At 40.8% G+C, this 22,540-nt stretch overlaps 5 non-coding genes across 5 annotated transcripts; all 5 read right to left on the bottom strand.

Moving 5' to 3' along the window:
• Positions 1 to 4,326: 4,326 nt before the first annotated feature.
• On the bottom strand, positions 4,327 to 4,410 carry trnaa-cgc (transfer RNA alanine (anticodon CGC)). Its single transcript has one exon. It is a non-coding gene; the product is annotated as a tRNA-Ala (tRNA).
• Positions 4,411 to 9,185: 4,775 nt separating this feature from the next.
• On the bottom strand, positions 9,186 to 9,268 carry trnal-cag (transfer RNA leucine (anticodon CAG)). The gene has a single exon. It is a non-coding gene; the product is annotated as a tRNA-Leu (tRNA).
• A 10,488-nt stretch (positions 9,269 to 19,756) lies between these two features.
• trnas-aga (transfer RNA serine (anticodon AGA)) lies at positions 19,757 to 19,838 on the bottom strand. Its single transcript has one exon. It is a non-coding gene; the product is annotated as a tRNA-Ser (tRNA).
• Positions 19,839 to 21,582: 1,744 nt separating this feature from the next.
• On the bottom strand, positions 21,583 to 21,664 carry trnas-aga (transfer RNA serine (anticodon AGA)). The gene has a single exon. It is a non-coding gene; the product is annotated as a tRNA-Ser (tRNA).
• Positions 21,665 to 21,970: 306 nt separating this feature from the next.
• trnal-cag (transfer RNA leucine (anticodon CAG)) lies at positions 21,971 to 22,053 on the bottom strand. The gene has a single exon. It is a non-coding gene; the product is annotated as a tRNA-Leu (tRNA).
• Between the last annotated feature and the right edge of the window lie 487 nt (positions 22,054 to 22,540).

The raw sequence follows: 22,540 nt of genomic DNA, 5'->3' as shown, positions 1-22,540 counted from the left end.
CATGGTTATTCATGAGAATCGTGTTGTTGTATTGTTGAGTGTATCATGGGATCTCACCTGAAATCTGTGGCTTGACTACAAACCTGTAACCTATGCTACTGTGGCCAAAGAGCTAGAAGGCTGGATAACCAGGTGTGTAAAGGTTTGAAGTGGGATAGATGGCCTGCAGTCCTATCCCAAATGGACAACTAATCCCTATGTACTTGCGGAGATCTGAGAGGATGCGATTGGTATAAGAAACACGACTAAACTTCAACCTCCGGAGGGGTCAAAAAAATGCATTTTCATTGTCGGCAGGATTTGAACCTGCGCAGGAAGATCCTAATGGATTTCTAGTCCATCGCCTTAACCACTCGGCCACGACAACGTTGACAGAAGAAAACAGGCTTGTTAGGAGTGAATGGGCCAACAGGCATAGCCTACAGAAAGTGAAATTTAACAACTGAAAGATAATGCAGTAACTCATTATAATGCAATAACACAAAATGTTCCCCTCATTCATTTGTTATTAAGTCCAGCTGTTTTCTTATTTAACCTTGATCTTTGCTCAGCTCCAGAAGGTCTGCATTTGAGAGTGTTTATTATGAATTGTTATTTCACTGTGTGAAGTTGTTATTTCATCATTCTTATTATTACTGCTGAGCAGCATGACTCCTGAGAGGCACTAAGAAACTGTCAGAAGTGGGATTTGAACCCACGCCTCCATGGGAGACCGCGACCTGAACGCAGCGCCTTAGACCGCTCGGCCATCCTGACTACAGCACAGTAACTGGGTATAGGTTTAAAGTGTATGCGGTAAAAGTAGAAGTATGAACAAAGCTCTAAAATCACCACAGAGACCAGAACAACTATGCACGATACTGACTTGCACTTTCAATAGTCATTTGTTTTTATAAATTAAAAAGTCCAGTCATTGATTTAACCTCAATATGGCCTTCAATGGGAAAGAGTAGTAAATCGCCATTGAATGAGCGCTAAACTGGCATCAGAATATGGCCATTCTGATATAAATGATAAAATTCCTCAGATAAGACTGAAAAAGTGTCTGGAAATATCAGCAACCATCAGGGTAAGAGTGACAACAGGTCCACATGGGGGAAATCCTTACAAATGGCTTAATGGGTCATTTCAACGCAATCGTGTTATTATTTATTTTTAGGGTTTAACAAGGCAGCTCACCTGTGACTTGACATTAGATGCGGCGACTTCGATTACCCTGCAGACGATATTCTTGTTCTTCCCGCCAATACAATCCACTGACAACGACCGACGAGTTCTGCGTTCCGAGATTATTTTTGTTATTTGCCTGTTTGGGGCCCGCCTGTGAAATTGCGCGATTCTTGCAATTCTCTTTCAGCCTCTCATCAACTAGCTATTTTTGCAGAATATTAAAAATAGGATAGTTATTCACTACTCATATTAACTAGGTGTCATTTACGTTACCTTAAGTCATTTATTTTTCAACTGGATTTTACAAAGGTGCATGACATGCAGGCGCTAAAAAGTTGTCAGGAGGGGGTTTCCAACCATGCCTATAGGGGAGTCTGCGACCTGAATGACTTAATGGTTATTTTCAATGCAATCAAGTTTTTTATTTTTATTTTAGGGTTTAACAAGGTTTCTCACCTGTTACCTGTGGCTTGACTTTAGATGTGGCCAGTTCGATTACCCTGCAGACTATAAGAGTGTCTTCAGAATATGGCCAATTTGACATGAATTTAAAAATGCCTCAGATAGGACCAAAAAAGTGTCTGGAGCTTCCCGTCAGGGTAAGAGTGACAACAGGTTTCCACATGTCAAAATGGGGGAAATCTTAGCAAATGGCTTAATGGTTATTCATGAGAATCGTGTTGTTGTATTGTTGAGTGTATCATGGGATCTCATCTGAAATCTGTGGCTTGACTACAAACCTGTAACCTATGCTACTGTGGCCTATAGAGCTAGAAGGCTGGATAACCAGGTGTGTAAAGGTGTGAAGTGGGACAGATGGCCTACAGTCCTATCCCAAATGGACAACTAATCCCTATGTACTTGCGGAGATCTGAGAGGATGCGATTGGTATAAGAAACACGACTAAACTTCAACCTCCGGAGGGGTCAAAAAAAAGCATTTTCATTGTCGGCAGGATTTGAACCTGCGCAGGAACATCCTAATGGATTTCTAGTCCATCGCCTTAACCACTCGGCCACGACAACATTGACAGAAGAAAACAGGCTTGTTAGGAGTGAATGGGCCAACAGGCATAGCCTACAGAAAGTGAAATTTAACAACTGAAAGATAATGCCGTAACTCATTATAATGCAATAACACAAAATGTTCCCCTCATTCATTTGTTATTAAGTCCAGCTGATTTCTTATTTAACCTTGATCTTTGCTCAGCTCCAGAAGGTCTGCATTTGAGAGTGTTTATTATGAATTGTTATTTCACTGTGTGAAGTTGTTATTTCATCATTCTTATTATTACTGCTGAGCAGCATGGCTCCTGAGAGGCACTAAAAAACTGTCAGAAGTGGGATTTGAACACACGCCTCCATGGGAGACTGCGACCTGAACGCAGCGCCTTAGACCGCGCGGCCATCCTGACTACAGCACAGTAACTGGGTATCGGTTTAAAGTGTCTGCGGTAAAAGTAGAAGTATGAACAAAGCTCTAAAATCACCACAGAGACCAGAACAACTATGCACGATACTGACTTGCACTTTCAATAGTCATTTGTTTTTATAAATTAAAAAGTCCAGTCATTGATTTAACCTCAATATGGCCTTCAATGGGAAAGAGTAGTAAATCGCCATTGAATGAGCGCTAAACTGGCATCAGAATATGGCCATTCTGATATAAATGATAAAATTCCTCAGATAAGACTGAAAAAGTGTCTGGAAATATCAGCAACCATCAGGGTAAGAGTGACAACAGGTTCACATGGGGAAATCCTTACAAATGGCTTAATGGGTCATTTCAACGCAATCGTGTTATTATTTATTTTTAGGGTTTAACAAGGCAGCTCACCTGTGACTTGACATTAGATGCGGCGACTTCGATTACCCTGCAGACGATATTTTTGTTCTTCCCGCCAATACAATCCACTGACAACGACCGACGAGTTCTGCGTTCCAAGATTATTTTTGTTATTTGCCTGTTTGGGGCCACCTGTGAAATTGCGCGATTCTTGCAATTCTCTTTCAGCCTCTCATCAACTAGCTGTTTTTGCAGAATATTAAAAATACGATAGTTATTCACTACTCATATTAACTAGGTGTCATTTACGTTACCTTAAGTCATTTATTTTTCAACTGGATTTTACAAAGGTGCATGACATGCAGGCGCTAAAATGTTGTCAGGAGGGGGTTTCAAACCATGCCTATAGGGGAGTCTGCGACCTGAATGACTTAATGGTTATTTTCAATGCAATTGAGTTTTTTCTTTTTCTTTTAGGGTTTAACAAGGTTTCTCACCTGTTACCTGTGGCTTGACTTTAGATGTGGCCAGTTCAATTACCCTGCAGACTATAAGAGTGTCTTCAGAATATGGCCAATTTGACATGAATTTAAAAATGCCTCAGATAGGACCAAAAAAGTGTCTGGAGCTTCCCGTCAGGGTAAGAGTGACAACAGGTTTCCACATGTCAAAATGGGGGAAATCTTAGCAAACGGCTTCATGGTTATTCGTGAGAATCGTGTTGTTGTATTGTTGAGTGTATCATGGGATCTCACCTGAAATATGTGGCTTGACTACAAACCTGTAACCTATGCTACTGTGGCCTATAGAGCTAGAAGGCTGGATAACCAGGTGTGTAAAGGTGTGAAGTGGGATAGATGGCCTGCGGTCCTATCCCAAATGGACAACTAATCCCTATGTACTTGCGGAGATCTCAGAGGATGCGATTGGTATAAGAAACACGACTAAACTTCAACCTCCGGAGGGGTCAAAAAAATGCATTTTCATTGTCGGCAGGATTTGAACCTGCACAGGAAGATCCTATTGGATTTCTAGTCCATTGCCTTAACCACTCGGCCACGACAACATTGACAGATGAAACATTCTTGTTAGGAGTGAATGGGCCAACAGGCATAGCCTACAGAAAGTGAAATTTAACAACTGAAAGATAATGCAGTAACTCATTATAATGCAATAACATAAAATGTTCCCCTCATTCATTTGTTATTAAGTCCAGCTGTTTTCTTATTTAACCTTGATCTTTGCTCAGCTCCAGAAGGTCTGCATTTGAGAGTGTTTATTATGAATTGTTATTTCACTGTGTGAAGTTGTTATTTCATCATTCTTATTATTACTGCTGAGCAGCATGACTCCTGAGAGGCACTAAAAAACTGTCAGAAGTGGGATTTGAACCCACGCCTCCATGGGAGACTGCGACTGCGACCACAGCGCCTTAGACCGCTCAGCCATCCTGACTACAGCACAGTAACTGGGTATCGGGTTAAAGTGTATGCGGTAAAAGTAGAAATATGAACAAAGCTCTAAAATCACCACAGAGACCAGAACAACTATGCACGATACTGACTTGCACTTTCAATAGTCATTTGTTTTTATAAATTAAAAAGTCCAGTCATTGATTTAACCTCAATATGGCCTTCAATGGGAAAGAGTAGTAAATCGCCATTGAATGAGCGCTAAACTGGCATCAGAATATGGCCATTCTGATATAAATGATAAAATTCCTCAGATAAGACTGAAAAAGTGTCTGGAAATATCAGCAACCATCAGGGTAAGAGTGACAACAGGTCCACAATCCTTACAAATGGCTTAATGGGTCATTTCAACGCAATCGTGTTATTATTTATTTTTAGGGTTTAACAAGGCAGCTCACCTGTGACTTGACATTAGATGCGGCGACTTCGATTACCCTGCAGACGATATTTTTGTTCTTCTCGCCAATACAATCCACTGACAACGACCGACGAGTTCTGCGTTCCGAGATTATTTTTGTTATTTGCCTGTTTGGGGCCCGCCTGTGAAATTGCGCGATTCTTGCAATTCTCTTTCAGCCTCTCATCAACTAGCTGTTTTTGCAGAATATTAAAAATACGATAGTTATTCACTACTCAAATTAACTAGGTGTCATTTACTTTACCTTAAGTCATTTATTTTTCAACTGGATTTTACAAAGGTGCATGACATGCAGGCGCTAAAAAGTTGTCAGGAGGGGGTTTCAAACCATGCCTATAGGGGAGTCTGCGACCTGAATGACTTAATGGTTATATCCAATGCAATCAAGTTTTTTCTTTTTCTTTTAGGGTTTAACAAGGTTTCTCACCTGTTACCTGTGGCTTGACTTTAGATGTGGCCAGTTCGATTACCCTGCAGACTATAAGAGTGTCTTCAGAATATGGCCAATTTGACATGAATTTAAAAATGCCTCAGATAGGACCAAAAAAGTGTCTGGAGCTTCCCGTCAGGGTAAGAGTGACAACAGGTTTCCACATGTCAAAATGGGGGAAATCTTAGCAAATGGCTTAATGGTTATTCATGAGAATCGTGTTGTTGTATTGTTGAGTGTATCATGGGATCTCACCTGAAATCTGTGGCTTGACTACAAACCTGTAACCTATGCTACTGTGACTGCGACCTGAACGCAGCGCCTTAGAACGCTCGGCCATCCTGACTACAGCACAGTAACTGGGTATCGGGTTAAAGTGTATGCGGTAAAAGTAGAAATATGAACAACGCTCTAAAATCACCACAGAGACCAGAACAACTATGCACGATACTGACTTGCACTTTCAATAGTCATTTGTTTTTATAAATTAAAAAGTCCAGTCATTGATTTAACCTCAATATGGCCTTCAATGGGAAAGAGTAGTAAATCGTCATTGAATGAGCGCTAAACTGGCATCAGAATATGGCCATTCTGATATAAATGATAAAATTCCTCAGATAAGACTGAAAAAGTGTCTGGAAATATCAGCAACCATCAGGGTAAGAGTGACAACAGGTCCACATGGGGGAAATCCTTACAAATGGCTTAATGGGTCATTTCAACGCAATCGTGTTATTATTTATTTTTAGGGTTTAACAAGGCAGTACACCTGTGACTTGACATTAGATGCGGCGACTTCGATTACCCTGCAGACGATATTTTTGTTCTTCCCGCCAATACAATCCACTGACAACGACCGACGAGTTCTGCGTTCCGAGATTATTTTTGTTATTTGCCTGTTTGGGGCCCGCCTGTGAAATTGCGCGATTCTTGCAATTCTCTTTCAGCCTCTCATCAACTAGCTGTTTTTGCAGAATATTAAAAATACGATAGTTATTCACTACTCATATTAACTAGGTGTCATTTACTTTACCTTAAGTCATTTATTTTTCAACTGGATTTTACAAAGGTGCATGACATGCAGGCGCTAAAAAGTTGTCAGGAGGGGGTTTCAAACCATGCCTATAGGGGAGCTGTGACCTGAATGACTTAATGGTTATTTTCAATGCAATCAAGTTTTTTCTTTTTCTTTTAGGGTTTAACAAGGTTTCTCACCTGTTACCTGTGGCTTGACTTTAGATGTGGCCAGTTCGATTACCCTGCAGACTATAAGAGTGTCTTCAGAATATGGCCAATTTGACATGAATTTAAAAATGCCTCAGATAGGACCAAAAAAGTGTCTGGAGCTTCCCGTCAGGGTAAGAGTGACAACAGGTTTCCACATGTCAAAATGGGGGAAATCTTAGCAAATGGCTTAATGGTTATTCATGAGAATCGTGTTGTTGTATTGTTGAGTGTATCATGGGATCTCACCTGAAATCTGTGGCTTGACTACAAACCTGTAACCTATGCTACTGTGGCCTAAAGAGCTAGAAGGCTGGATAACCAGGTGTGTAAAGGTGTGAAGTGGGATAGATGGCCTGCAGTCCTATCCCAAATGGACAACTAATCCCTATGTACTTGCGGAGATCTGAGAGGATGCGATTGGTATAAGAAACACGACTAAACTTCAACCTCCGGAGGGGTCAAAAAAATGCATTTTCATTGTCGGCAGGATTTGAACCTACACAGGAAGATCCTAATGGATTTCTAGTCCATCGCCTTAACCACTCGGCCACGACAACGTTGACAGAAGAAAACAGGCTTGTTAGGAGTGAATGGGCCAACAGGCATAGCCTACAGAAAGTGAAATTTAACAACTGAAAGATAATGCAGTAACTCATTATAATGCAATAACACAAAATGTTCCCCTCATTCATTTGTTATTAAGTCCAGCTGTTTTCTTATTTAACCTTGATCTTTGCTCAGCTCCAGTAGGTCTGCATTTGAGAGTGTTTATTATGAATTGTTATTTCACTGTGTGAAGTTGTTATTTCATCATTCTTATTATTACTGCTGAGCAGCATGACTCCTGAGAGGCACTAAAAAACTGTCAGAAGTGGGTTTTGAACCCACGCCTCCATGGGAGACTGCGACCTGAACGCAGCGCCTTAGACCGCTCGGCCATCCTGACTACAGCACAGTAACTGGGTATCGGGTTAAAGTGTATGCGGTAAAAGTAGAAATATGAACAACGCTCTAAAATCACCACAGAGACCAGAACAACTATGCACGATACTGACTTGCACTTTCAATAGTCATTTGTTTTTATAAATTAAAAAGTCCAGTCATTGATTTAACCTCAATATGGCCTTCAATGGGAAAGAGTAGTAAATCGCCATTGAATGAGCGCTAAACTGGCATCAGAATATGGCCATTCTGATATAAATGATAAAATTCCTCAGATAAGACTGAAAAAGTGTCTGGAAATATCAGCAACCATCAGGGTAAGAGTGACAACAGGTCCACATGGGGGAAATCCTTACAAATGGCTTAATGGGTCATTTCAACGCAATCGTGTTATTATTTATTTTTAGGGTTTAACAAGGCAGCTCACCTGTGACTTGACATTAGATGCGGCGACTTCGATTACCCTGCAGACGATATTTTTGTTCTTCCCGCCAATACAATCCACTGACAACGACCGACGAGTTCTGCGTTCCGAGATTATTTTTGTTATTTGCCTGTTTGGGGCCCGCCTGTGAAATTGCGCGATTCTTGCAATTCTCTTTCAGCCTCTCATCAACTAGCTGTTTTTGCAGAATATTAAAAATACGATAGTTATTCACTACTCATATTAACTAGGTGTCATTTACTTTACCTTAAGTCATTTATTTTTCAACTGGATTTTACAAAAGTGCATGACATGCAGGCGCTAAAAAGTTGTCAGGAGGGGGTTTCAAACCATGCCTATAGGGGAGCTGCGACCTGAATGACTTAATGGTTATTTTCAATGCAATCAAGTTTTTTCTTTTTCTTTTAGGGTTTAACAAGGTTTCTCACCTGTTACCTGTGGCTTGACTTTAGATGTGGCCAGTTCGATTACCCTGCAGACTATAAGAGTGTCTTCAGAATATGGCCAATTTGACATGAATTTAAAAATGCCTCAGATAGGACCAAAAAAGTGTCTGGAGCTTCCCGTCAGGGTAAGAGTGACAACAGGTTTCCACATGTCAAAATGGGGGAAATCTTAGCAAATGGCTTAATGGTTATTCATGAGAATCGTGTTGTTGTATTGTTGAGTGTATCATGGGATCTCACCTGAAATCTGTGGCTTGACTACAAACCTGTAACCTATGCTACTGTGGCCTAAAGAGCTAGAAGGCTGGATAACCAGGTGTGTAAAGGTGTGAAGTGGGATAGATGGCCTGCAGTCCTATCCCAAATGGACAACTAATCCCTATGTACTTGCGGAGATCTGAGAGGATGCGATTGGTATAAGAAACACGACTAAACTTCAACCTCCGGAGGGGTCAAAGATGTCGTTGTCGGCAGGATTTGAACCTACGCAGGAAGATCCTAATGGATTTCTAGTCCATTGCCTTAACCACTCGGCCACGACAACGTTGACAGAAGAATACAGGCTTGTTAGGAGTGAATGGGCCAACAGGCATAGCCTCCAGAAAGTGAAATTTAACAACTGAAAGATAATGCAGTAACTCATTATAATGCAATAACACAAAATGTTCCCCTCATTCATTTGTTATTAAGTCCAGCTGTTTTCTTATTTAACCTTGATCTTTGCTCAGCTCCAGTAGGTCTGCATTTGAGAGTGTTTATTATGAATTGTTATTTCACTGTGTGAAGTTGTTATTTCATCATTCTTATTATTACTGCTGAGCAGCATGACTCCTGAGAGGCACTAAAAAACTGTCAGAAGTGGGATTTGAACCCACGCCTCCATGGGAGACTGCGACCTGAACGCAGCGCCTTAGACCGCTCGGCCATCCTGACTACAGCACAGTAACTGGGTATCGGGTTAAAGTGTATGCGGTAAAAGTAGAAATATGAACAACGCTCTAAAATCACCACAGAGACCAGAACAACTATGCACGATACTGACTTGCACTTTCAATAGTCATTTGTTTTTATAAATTAAAAAGTCCAGTCATTGATTTAACCTCAATATGGCCTTCAATGGGAAAGAGTAGTAAATCGCCATTGAATGAGCGCTAAACTGGCATCAGAATATGGCCATTCTGATATAAATGATACAATTCCTCAGATAAGACTGAAAAAGTGTCTGGAAATATCAGCAACCATCAGGGTAAGAGTGACAACAGGTACACATGGGGGAAATCCTTACAAATGGCTTAATGGGTCATTTCAACACAATCGTGTTATTATTTATTTTTAGGGTTTAACAAGGCAGCTCACCTGTGACTTGACATTAGATGCGGCGACTTCGATTACCCTGCAGACGATATTTTTGTTCTTCCCGCCAATACAATCCACTGACAACGACCGACGAGTTCTGCGTTCCGAGGTTATTTTTGTTATTTGCCTGTTTGGGGCCCGCCTGTGAAATTGCGCGATTCTTGCAATTCTCTTTCAGCCTCTCATCAACTAGCTGTTTTTGCAGAATATTAAAAATACGATAGTTATTCACTACTCATATTAACTAGGTGTCATTTACGTTACCTTAAGTCATTTATTTTTCAACTGGATTTTACAAAGGTGCATGACATGCAGGCGCTAAAAAGTTGTCAGGAGGGGGTTTCAAACCATGCCTATAGGGGAGTCTGCGACCTGAATGACTTAATGGTTATTTTCAATGCAATCAAGTTTTTTCTTTTTCTTTTAGGGTTTAACAAGGTTTCTCACCTGTTACCTGTGGCTTGACTTTAGATGTGGCCAGTTCGATTACCCTGCAGACTATAAGAGTGTCTTCAGAATATGGCCAATTTGACATGAATTTAAAAATGCCTCAGATAGGACCAAAAAAGTGTCTGGATCTTCCCGTCAGGGTAAGAGTGACAACAGGTTTCCACATGTCAAAATGGGGGAAATCTTAGCAAATGGCTTCATGGTTATTCATGAGAATCGTGTTGTTGTATTGTTGAGTGTATCATGGGATCTCACCTGAAATCTGTGGCTTGACTACAAACCTGTAACCTATGCAACTGTGGCCTATAGAGCTAGAAGGCTGGATAACCAGGTGTGTAAAGGTGTGAAGTGGGATAGATGGCCTGCAGTCCTACCCCAAATGGACAACTAATCCCTATGTACTTGCGGAGATCTGAGAGGATGCGATTGGTAAAAGAAACACGACTAAACCTCAACCTCCGGAGGGGTCAAAAAAATGCATTTTCTTTGTAGGCAGGATTTGAACTTACACAGGAAGATCCTAATGGATTTCTAGTCCATCACCTTAACCACTCGGCCACGACAACATTGACTGAAGGAAACAGGCTTGTTAGGAGTGAATGGGCCAACAGGCATAGCCTACAGAAAGTGAAATTTAACAACTGAAAGATAATGCAGTAACTCATTATAATGCAATAACACAAAATGTTCCCCTCATTCATTTGTTATTAAGTCCAGCTGTTTTCTTATTTAACCTTGATCTTTGCTCAGCTCCAGTAGGTCTGCATTTGAGAGTGTTTATTATGAATTGTTATTTCACTGTGTGAAGTTGTTATTTCATCATTCTTATTATTACTGCTGAGCAGCATGACTCCTGAGAGGCACTAAAAAACTGTCAGAAGTGGGATTTGAACCCACGCCTCCATGGGAGACTGCGACCTGAACGCAGCGCCTAGACCGCTCGGCCATCCTGACTACAGCACAGTAACTGGGTATCGGTTTAAAGTGTATGCGGTAAAAGTAGAAATATGAACAACGCTCTAAAATCACCACAGAGACCAGAACAACTATGCACGATACTGACTTGCACTTTCAATAGTCATTTGTTTTTATAAATTAAAAAGTCCAGTCATTGATTTAACCTCAATATGGCCTTCAATGGGAAAGAGTAGTAAATCGTCATTGAATGAGCGCTAAACTGGCATCAGAATATGGCCATTCTGATATAAATGATACAATTCCTCAGATAAGACTGAAAAAGTGTCTGGAAATATCAGCAACCATCAGGGTAAAAGTGACAACAGGTCCAAATGGGGGAAATCCTTACAAATGGCTTAATGGGTCATTTCAACGCAATCGTGTTATTATTTATTTTTAGGGTTTAACAAGGCAGCTCACCTGTGACTTGACATTAGATGCGGCGACTTCGATTACCCTGCAGACAATATTTATGTTCTTCCTGCCAATACAATCCACTGACAACGACCGACGAGTTCTGCGTTCCGAGATTATTTTTGTTATTTGCCTGTTTGGGGCCCGCCTGTGAAATTGCGCGATTCTTGCAATTCTCTTTCATCCTCTCATCAACTAGCTGTTTTTGCAGAATATTAAAAATACGATAGTTATTCACTACTCATATTAACTAGGTGTCATTTACGTTACCTTAAGTCATTTATTTTTCAACTGGATTTTACAAAGGTGCATGACATGCAGGCGCTAAAAAGTTGTCAGGAGGGGGTTTCAAACCATGCCTATAGGGTAGTCTGCGACCTGAATGACTTAATGGTTATTTTCAATGCAATCAAGTTTTTTCTTTTTCTTTTAGGGTTTAACAAGGTTTCTCACCTGTTACCTGTGGCTTGACTTTAGATGTGGCCAGTTCGATTACCCTGCAGACTATAAGAGTGTCTTCAGAATATGGCCAATTTGACATGAATTTAAAAATGCCTCAGATAGGACCAAAAAAGTGTCTGGAGCTTCCCGTCAGGGTAAGAGTGACAACAGGTTTCCACATGTCAAAATGGGGGAAATCTTAGCAAATGGCTTAATGGTTATTCATGAGAATCGTGTTGTTGTATTGTTGAGTGTATCATGGGATCTCACCTGAAATCTGTGGCTTGACTACAAACCTGTAACCTATGCTACTGTGGCCTATAGAGCTAGAAGGCTGGATAACCAGGTGTGTAAAGGTGTGAAGTGGGATAGATGGCCTGCAGTCCTATCCCAAATGGACAACTAATCCCTATGTACTTGCGGAGATCTGAGAGGATGCGATTGGTAAAAGAAACACGACTAAACTTCAACCTCCGGAGGGGTCAAAAAAATGCATTTTCATTGTCGGCAGGATTTGAACCTACGCAGGAAGATCCTAATGGATTTCTAGTCCATCGCCTTAACCACTCGGCCACGACAACATTGACAGAAGAAAACAGGCTTGTTAGGAGTGAATGGGCCAACAGGCATAGCCTACAGAAAGTGAAATTTAACAACTGAAAGATAATGCAGTAACTCATTATAATGCAATAACACAAAATGTTCCCCTCATTCATTTGTTATTAAGTCCAGCTGTTTTCTTATTTAACCTTGATCTTTGCTCAGCTCCAGTAGGTCTGCATTTGAGAGTGTTTATTATGAATTGTTATTTCACTGTGTGAAGTTGTTATTTCATCATTCTTATTATTACTGCTGAGCAGCATGACTCCTGAGAGGCACTAAAAAACTGTCAGAAGTGGGTTTTGAACCCACGCCTCCATGGGAGACTGCGACCTGAAAGCAGCGCCTTAGACCGCTCGGCCATCCTGACTACAGCACAGTAACTGGGTATCGGGTTAAAGTGTATGCAGTAAAAGTAGAAATATGAACAACGCTCTAAAATCACCACAGAGACCAGAACAACTATGCACGATACTGACTTGCACTTTCAATAGTCATTTGTTTTTATAAATTAAAAAGTCCAGTCATTGATTTAACCTCAATATGGCCTTCAATGGGAAAGAGTAGTAAATCGCCATTGAATGAGCGCTAAACTGGCATCAGAATATAGCCATTCTGATATAAATGATAAAATTCCTCAGATAAGACTGAAAAAGTGTCTGGAAATATCAGCAACCATCAGGGTAAGAGTGACAACAGGTCCACATGGGGGAAATCCTTACAAATGGCTTAATGGGTCATTTCAACGCAATCGTGTTATTATTTATTTTTAGGGTTTAACAAGGCAGCTCACCTGTGACTTGACATTAGATGCGGCGACTTCGATTACCCTGCAGACGATATTTTTGTTCTTCCCGCCAATACAATCCACTGACAACGACCGACGAGTTCTGCGTTCCGAGATTATTTTTGTTATTTGCCTGTTTGGGGCCCGCCTGTGAAATTGCGCGATTCTTGCAATTCTCTTTCAGCCTCTCATCAACTAGCTGTTTTTGCAGAATATTAAAAATACGATAGTTATTCACTACTCAAATTAACTAGGTGTCATTTACTTTACCTTAAGTCATTTATTTTTCAACTGGATTTTACAAAGGTGCATGACATGCAGGCGCTAAAAAGTTGTCAGGAGGGGGTTTCAAACCATGCCTATAGGGGAGCTGCGACCTGAATGACTTAATGGTTATTTTCAATGCAATCAAGTTTTTTCTTTTTCTTTTAGGGTTTAACAAGGTTTCTCACCTGTTACCTGTGGCTTGACTTTAGATGTGGCCAGTTCGATTACCCTGCAGCCTAAGAGTGTCTTCAGAATATGGCCAATTTGACATGATTTTAAAAATGCCTCAGTTAGGACCAAAAAAGTGTCTGGAGCTTCCCGTCAAGGTAAGAGTGACAACAGGTTTCCACATGTCAAAATGGGGGAAATCTTAGCAAATGGCTTCATGGTTATTCATGAGAATCGTGTTGTTGTATTGTTGAGTGTATCATGGGATCTCACCTGAAATCTGTGGCTTGACTACAAACCTGTAACCTATGCTACTGTGGCCTATAGAGCTAGAAGGCTGGATAACCAGGTGTGTAAAGGTGTGAAGTGGGACAGATGGCCTGCAGTCCTATCCCAAATGGACAACTAATCCCTATGTACTTGCGGAGATCTGAGAGGATGCGATTGGTATAAGAAACACGACTAAACTTCAACCTCCGGAGGGGTCAAAAAAATGCATTTTTGTTGTCGGCAGGATTTGAACCTGCGCAGGAAGATCCTAATGGATTTCTAGTCCATCACCTTAACCACTCGGCCACGACAACGTTGACAGAAGAAAACAAGCTTGTTAGGAGTGAATGGGCCAACAGGCATAGCCTACAGAAAGTGAAATTTAACAACTGAAAGATAATGCAGTAACTCATTATAATGCAATAACACAAAATGTTCCCCTCATTCATTTGTTATTAAGTCCAGCTGTTTTCTTATTTAACCTTGATCTTTGATTAGCTCCAGAAGGTCTGCATTTGAGAGTGTTTATTATGAATTGTTATTTCACTGTGTGAAGTTGTTATTTCATCATTCTTATTATTACTGCTGAGCAGCATGACTCCTGAGAGGCACTAAAAAACTGTCAGAAGTGGGATTTGAACCCACGCCTCCATGGGAGACTGCGAACTGAACGCAGCGCCTTAGACCGCTCGGCCATCCTGACTACAGCACAGTAACTGGGTATCGGGTTAAAGTGTATGCGGTAAAAGTAGAAATATGAACAACGCTCTAAAATCACCACAGAGACCAGAACAACTATGCACGATACTGACTTGCACTTTCAATAGTCATTTGTTTTTATAAATTAAAAAGTCCAGTCATTGATTTAACCTCAATATGGCCTTCAATGGGAAAGAGTAGTAAATCGTCATTGAATGAGCGCTAAACTGGCATCAGAATATGGCCATTCTGATATAAATGATACAATTGCTCAGATAAGACTGAAAAAGTGTCTGGAAATATCAGCAACCATCAGGGTAAGAGTGACAACAGGTCCACATTGGGGAAATCCTTACAAATGGCTTAATGAGTCATTTCAACGCAATCGTGTTATTATTTATTTTTAGGGTTTAACAAGGCAGCTCACCTGTGACTTGACATTAGATGCGGCGACTTTGATTACCCTGCAGACAATATATTTGTTCTTCCCGCCAATACAATCCACTGACAACGACCGATGAGTTCTGCGTTCCGAGATTATTTTTGTTATTTGCCTGTTTGGGGCCCGCCTGTGAAATTGCGCGATTCTTGCAATTCTCTTTCAGCCTCTCATCAACTAGCTGTTTTTGCAGAATATTAAAAATACGATAGTTATTCACTACTCATATTAACTAGGTGTCATTTACGTTACCTTAAGTCATTTATTTTTCAACTGGATTTTACAAAGGTGCATGACATGCAGGCGCTAAAAAATTGTCAGGAGGGGGTTTCAAACCATGCCTATAGGGGAGTCTGCAACCTGAATGACTTAATGGTTATTTTCAATGCAATCAAGTTTTTTCTTTTTCTTTTAGGGTTTAACAAGGTTTCTCACCTGTTACCTGTAGCTTGACTTTAGATGTGGCCAGTTCGATTACCCTGCAGACTATAAGAGTGTCTTCAGAATATGGCCAATTTGACATGAATTTAAAAATGCCTCAGATAGGACCAAAAAAGTGTCTGGAGCTTCCCGTCAGGGTAAGAGTGACAACAGGTTTCCACATGTCAAAATGGGGGAAATCTTAGCAAATGGCTTCATGGTTATTCATGAGAATCGTGTTGTTGTATTGTTGAGTGTATCATGGGATCTCACCTGAAATCTGTGGCTTGACTACAAACCTGTAACCTATGCTACTGTGGCCTATAGAGCTAGAAGGCTGGATAACCAGGTGTGTAAAGGTGTGAAGTGGGACAGATGGCCTGCAGTCCTATCCCAAATGGACAACTAATCCCTATGTACTTGCGGAGATCTGAGAGGATGCGATTGGTATAAGAAACACGACTAAACTTCAACCTCCGGAGGGGTCAAAAAAATGGATTTTCGTTGTCGGCAGGATTTGAACCTGCGCTGGAAGATCCTAATGGATTTCTAGTCCATCGCCTTAACCACTCGGCCACGACAACGTTGACAGAGGAAAACAAGCTTGTTAGGAGTGAATGGGCCAACAGGCATAGCCTACAGAAAGTGAAATTTAACAACTGAAAGATAATGCAGTAACTCATTATAATGCAATAACACAAAATGTTCCCCTCATTCATTTGTTATTAAGTCCAGCTGTTTTCTTATTTAACCTTGATCTTTGCTGAGCTCCAGAAGGTCTGCATTTGAGAGTGTTTATTATGAATTGTTATTTCACTGTGTGAAGTTGTTATTTCATCATTCTTATTATTACTGCTGAGCAGCATGACTCCTGAGAGGCACTAAAAAACTGTCAGAAGTGGGATTTGAACCCACGCCTCCATGGGAGACTGCGAACTGAACACAGCGCCTTAGACCGCTCGGCCATCCTGACTACAGCACAGTAACTGGGTATCGGGTTAAAGTGTATGCGGTAAAAGTAGAAATATGAACAACGCTCTAAAATCACCACAGAGACCAGAACAACTATGCACGATACTGACTTGCACTTTCAATAGTCATTTGTTTTTATAAATTAAAAAGTCCAGTCATTGATTTAACCTCAATATGGCCTTCAATGGGAAAGAGTAGTAAATCGTCATTGAATGAGCGCTAAACTGGCATCAGAATATGGCCATTCTGATATAAATGATACAATTGCTCAGATAAGACTGAAAAAGTGTCTGGAAATATCAGCACCATCAGGGTAAGAGTGACAACAGGTCCACATTGGGGAAATCCTTACAAATGGCTTAATGAGTCATTTCAACGCAATCGTGTTATTATTTATTTTTAGGGTTTAACAAGGCAGCTCACCTGTGACTTGACATTAGATGCGGCGACTTTGATTACCCTGCAGACAATATTTTTGTTCTTCCCGCCAATACAATCCACTGACAACGACCGACGAGTTCTGCGTTCCGAGATTATTTTTGTTATTTGCCTGTTTGGGGCCCGCCTGTGAAATTGCGCGATTCTTGCAATTCTCTTTCAGCCTCTCATCAACTAGCTGTTTTTGCAGAATATTAAAAATACGATAGTTATTCACTACTCATATTAACTAGGTGTCATTTACGTTACCTTAAGTCATTTATTTTTCAACTGGATTTTACAAACGTGCATGACATGCAGGCGCTAAAAAATTGTCAGGAGGGGGTTTCAAACCATGCCTATAGGGGAGTCTGCGACCTGAATGACTTAATGGTTATTTTCAATGCAATCAAGTTTTTTATTTTTCTTTTAGGGTTTAACAAGGTTTCTCACCTGTTACCTGTGGCTTGACTTTAGATGTGGCCAGTTCGATTACCCTGCAGCCTAAGAGTGTCTTCAGAATATGGCCAATTTGACATGAATTTAAAAATGCCTCAGATAGGACCAAAAAAGTGTCTGGAGCTTCCCGTCAGGGTAAGAGTGACAACAGGTTTCCACATGTCAAAATGGGGGAAATCTTAGCAAATGGCTTCATGGTTATTCATGAGAATCGTGTTGTTGTATTGTTGAGTGTATCATGGAATCTCACCTGAAATCTGTGGCTTGACTACAAACCTGTAACCTATGCTACTGTGGCCTATAGAGCTAGAAGGCTGGATAACCAGGTGTGTAAAGGTGTGAAGTGGGAAAGATGGCCTGCAGTCCTATCCCAAATGGACAACTAATCCCTATGTACTTGCGGAGATCTGAGAGGATGCGATTGGTATAAGAAACACGACTAAACTTCAACCTCCGGAGGGGTAAAAAAAATGCATTTTCTTTGTCGGCAGGATTTGAACCTGCGCAGGAAGATCCTATTGGATTTCTAGTCCATCGCCTTAACCACTCGGCCACGACAACGTTGACAGAAGAAAACAGGCTTGTTAGGAGTGAATGGGCCAACAGGCATAGCCTACAGAAAGTGAAATTTAACAACTGAAAGATAATGCAGTAACTCATTATAATGCAATAACACAAAATGTTCTCCTCATTCATTTGTTATTAAGTCCAGCTGTTTTCTTATTTAACCTTGATCTTTGCTCAGCTCCAGAAGGTCTGCATTTGAGAGTGTTTATTATGAATTGTTATTTCACTGTGTGAAGTTGTTATTTCATCATTCTTATTATTACTGCTGAGCAGCATGACTCCTGAGAGGCACTAAAAAACTGTCAGAAGTGGGATTTGAACCCACGCCTCCAAGGGAAACTGCGACCTGAACGCAGCGCCTTAGGCCGCTCGGCCATCCTGACTACCCCACAGTAACTGGGTATCGGGTTAAAGTGTATGCGGTAAAAGTAGAAATATGAACAACGCTCTAAAATCACCACAGAGACCAGAACAACTATGCACGATACTGACTTGCACTTTCAATAGTCATTTGTTTTTATAAATTAAAAAGTCCAGTCATTGATTTAACCTCAATATGGCCTTCAATGGGAAAGAGTAGTAAATCGTCATTGAATGAGCGCTAAACTGGCATCAGAATATGGCCATTCTGATATAAATGATAAAATTCCTCAGATAAGACTGAAAAAGTGTCTGGAAATATCAGCAACCATCAGGGTAAGAGTGACAACAGGTCCACATGGGGGAAATCCTTACAAATGGCTTAATGGGTCATTTCAACGCAATCGTGTTATTATTTATTTTTAGGGTTTAACAAGGCAGCTCACCTGTGACTTGACATTAGATGCGGCGACTTCGATTACCCTGCAGACGATATTTTTGTTCTTCCCGCCAATACAATCCACTGACAACGACCGACGAGTTCTGCGTTCCGAGGTTATTTTTGTTATTTGCCTGTTTGGGGCCCGCCTGTGAAATTGCGCGATTCTTGCAATTCTCTTTCAGCCTCTCATCAACTAGCTGTTTTTGCAGAATATTAAAAATACGATAGTTATTCACTACTCATATTAACTAGGTGTCATTTACGTTACCTTAAGTCATTTATTTTTCAACTGGATTTTACAAAGGTGAATGACATGCAGGCGCTAAAAAGTTGTCAGGAGGGGGTTTCAAACCATGCCTATAGGGGAGTCTGCGACCTGAATGACTTAATGGTTATTTTCAATGCAATCAAGTTTTTTCTTTTTCTTTTAGGGTTTAACAAGGTTTCTCACCTGTTACCTGTGGCTTGACATTAGATGTGGCCAGTTCGATTACCCTGCAGCCTAAGAGTGTCTTCAGAATATGGCCAATTTGACATGAATTTAAAAATGCCTCAGTTAGGACCAAAAAAGTGTCTGGAGCTTCCCGTCAGGGTAAGAGTGACAACAGGTTTCCACATGTCAAAATGGGGGAAATCTTAGCAAATGGCTTCATGGTTATTCATGAGAATCGTGTTGTTGTACTGTTGAGTGTATCATGGGATCTCACCTGAAATCTGTGGCTTGACTACAAACCTGTAACCTATGCTACTGTGGCCTATAGAGCTAGAAGGCTGGATAACCAGGTGTGTAAAGGTGTGAAGTGGGACAGATGGCCTGCAGTCCTATCCCAAATGGACAACTAATCCCTATGTACTTGCGGAGATCTGAGAGGATGCGATTGGTATAAGAAACACGACTAAACTTCAACCTCCGGAGGGGTCAAAAAAATGCATTTTTGTTGTCGGCAGGATTTGAACCTGCGCAGGAAGATCCTAATGGATTTCTAGTCCATCGCCTTAACCACTCGGCCACGACAACGTTGACAGAAGAAAACAAGCTTGTTAGGAGTGAATGGGCCAACAGGCATAGCCTACAGAAAGTGAAATTTAACAACTGAAAGATAATGCAGTAACTCATTATAATGCAATAACACAAAATGTTCCCCTCATTCATTTGTTATTAAGTCCAGCTGTTTTCTTATTTAACCTTGATCTTTGCTCAGCTCCAGAAGGTCTGCATTTGAGAGTGTTTATTATGAATTGCTATTTCACTGTGTGAAGTTGTTATTTCATCATTCTTATTATTACTGCTGAGCAGCATGACTCCTGAGAGGCACTAAAAAACTGTCAGAATTGGGATTTGAACCCACGCCTCCATGGGAGACTGCGACCTGAACGCAGCGCCTTAGACCGCTCGGCCATCCTGACTACAGCACAGTAACTGGGTATCGGGTTAAAGTGTATGCGGTAAAAGTAGAAATATGAACAACGCTCTAAAATCACCACAGAGACCAGAACAACAATGCACGATACTGACTTGCACTTTCAATAGTCATTTGTTTTTATAAATTAAAAAGTCCAGTCATTGATTTAACCTCAATATGGCCTTCAATGGGAAAGAGTAGTAAATCGTCATTGAATGAGTGCTAAACTGGCATCAGAATATGGCCATTCTGATATAAATGATAAAATTCCTCAGATAAGACTGAAAAAGTGTCTGGAAATATCAGCAACCATCAGGGTAAGAGTGACAACAGGTCCACATGGGGGAAATCCTTACAAATGGCTTAATGGGTCATTTCAACGCAATCGTGTTATTATTTATTTTTAGGGTTTAACAAGGCAGCTCACCTGTGACTTGACATTAGATGCGGCGACTTCGATTACCCTGCAGACGATATTTTTGTTCTTCCCGCCAATAAAATCCACTGACAACGACCGACGAGTTCTGCGTTCCGAGGTTATTTTTGTTATTTGCCTGTTTGGGGCCCGCCTGTGAAATTGCGCGATTCTTGCAATTCTCTTTCAGCCTCTCATCAACTAGCTGTTTTTGCAGAATATTAAAAATACGATAGTTATTCACTACTCATATTAACTAGGTGTCATTTACGTTACCTTAAGTCATTTATTTTTCAACTGGATTTTACAAAGGTGCATGACATGCAGGCGCTAAAAAGTTGTCAGGAGGGGGTTTCAAACCATGCCTATAGGGGAGTCTGCGACCTGAATGACTTAATGGTTATTTTCAATGCAATCAAGTTTTTTATTTTTATTTTAGGGTTTAACAAGGTTTCTCACCTGTTACCTGTGGCTTGACTTTAGATGTGGCCAGTTCGATTACCCTGCAGCCTAAGAGTGTCTTCAGAATATGGCCAATTTGACATGAATTTAAAAATGCCTCAGTTAGGACCAAAAAAGTGTCTGGAGCTTCCCGTCAGGGTAAGAGTGACAACAGGTTTCCACATGTCAAAATGGGGGAAATCTTAGCAAATGGCTTCATGGTTATTCATGAGAATCGTGTTGTTGTATTGTTGAGTGTATCATGGGATCTCACCTGAAATCTGTGGCTTGACTACAAACCTGTAACCTATGCTACTGTGGCCTATAGAGCTAGAAGGCTGGATAACCAGGTGTGTAAAGGTGTGAAGTGGGACAGATGGCCTGCAGTCCTATCCCAAATGGACAACTAATCCCTATGTACTTGCGGAGATCTGAGAGGATGCGATTGGTATAAGAAACACGACTAAACTTCAACCTCCGGAGGGGTCAAAAAAATGCATTTTTGTTGTCGGCAGGATTTGAACCTGCGCAGGAAGATCCTAATGGATTTCTAGTCCATCGCCTTAACCACTCGGCCACGACAACGTTGACAGAAGAAAACAAGCTTGTTAGGAGTGAATGGGCCAACAGGCATAGCCTACAGAAAGTGAAATTTAACAACTGAAAGATAATGCAGTAACTCATTATAATGCAATAACACAAAATGTTCCCCTCATTCATTTGTTATTAAGTCCAGCTGTTTTCTTATTTAACCTTGATCTTTGCTCAGCTCCAGAAGGTCTGCATTTGAGAGTGTTTATTATGAATTGCTATTTCACTGTGTGAAGTTGTTATTTCATCATTCTTATTATTACTGCTGAGCAGCATGACTCCTGAGAGGCACTAAAAAACTGTCAGAAGTGGGATTTGAACCCACGCCTCCATGGGAGACTGCGACCTGAACGCAGCGCCTTAGACCGCTCGGCCATCCTGACTACAGCACAGTAACTGGGTATCGGGTTAAAGTGTATGCGGTAAAAGTAGAAATATGAACAACGCTCTAAAATCACCACAGAGACCAGAACAACAATGCACGATACTGACTTGCACTTTCAATAGTCATTTGTTTTTATAAATTAAAAAGTCCAGTCATTGATTTAACCTCAATATGGCCTTCAATGGGAAAGAGTAGTAAATCGTCATTGAATGAGTGCTAAACTGGCATCAGAATATGGCCATTCTGATATAAATGATAAAATTCCTCAGATAAGACTGAAAAAGTGTCTGGAAATATCAGCAACCATCAGGGTAAGAGTGACAACAGGTCCACATGGGGGAAATCCTTACAAATGGCTTAATGGGTCATTTCAACGCAATCGTGTTATTATTTATTTTTAGGGTTTAACAAGGCAGCTCACCTGTGACTTGACATTAGATGCGGCGACTTCGATTACCCTGCAGACGATATTTTTGTTCTTCCCG

Source organism: Oncorhynchus mykiss, chromosome 16 (genome assembly GCF_057628025.1).
Source record: "Oncorhynchus mykiss isolate SJ-2025 chromosome 16, ASM5762802v1, whole genome shotgun sequence".
In the NCBI taxonomy this organism is placed as follows: Eukaryota; Metazoa; Chordata; class Actinopteri; order Salmoniformes; family Salmonidae; genus Oncorhynchus; species Oncorhynchus mykiss.
Note: the sequence above shows the minus strand (reverse complement) of the source record. Positions and strands in the feature narration are given on the sequence as shown.